This window comes from Triticum aestivum, chromosome 2A, assembly GCF_018294505.1.
Source record: "Triticum aestivum cultivar Chinese Spring chromosome 2A, IWGSC CS RefSeq v2.1, whole genome shotgun sequence".
NCBI classification, from domain to species: domain Eukaryota; kingdom Viridiplantae; phylum Streptophyta; class Magnoliopsida; order Poales; family Poaceae; genus Triticum; species Triticum aestivum.
In genome coordinates, this window is record NC_057797.1 from 401,281,652 (window position 1) to 401,282,157 (window position 506).

Consider the following 506-nt stretch of genomic DNA (forward strand, 5'->3'; position numbering starts at 1 on the left):
CTGGTCCGAACTAGAGTCCTTTGCAGCGCCCCCTTAAGGAAACTTGAGGTCTGGTTTTAGTTGTACGGAGTGCTCATCCGGTGTTGCCCTGAGAACGAGATATGTGCAGCTCCTATCGGGATTGTCGGCACATCGGGCGGTCTTGCTGGTCTTGTTTTACCATTGTCAAAATGTCTTGTAAACCGGGATTCCGAGACCGATCGGGTCTTCCTGGGAGAAGGTCTATTCCTTCATTGATCGCGAGAGCTTGTCATGGGCTAAGTTGGGACACCCCTGCAGGGTATAAACTTTCGAGAGCCGTGCCCGCGGTTATGTGGCAGATGGGAATTTGTTAATGTCCGGTTGTAGATAACTTGACACCAGAACGCATCAACCGCGTGTGTAGCCGTGATGGTCTCTTCTCGGCGGAGTCCGGGAAGTGAACACGGTTTCTGGGTTATGTTTGACGTAAGTAGGTGTTCAGGATCACCTCTTGATCATTGCTAGTTCACGACCGTTCCTTTGTT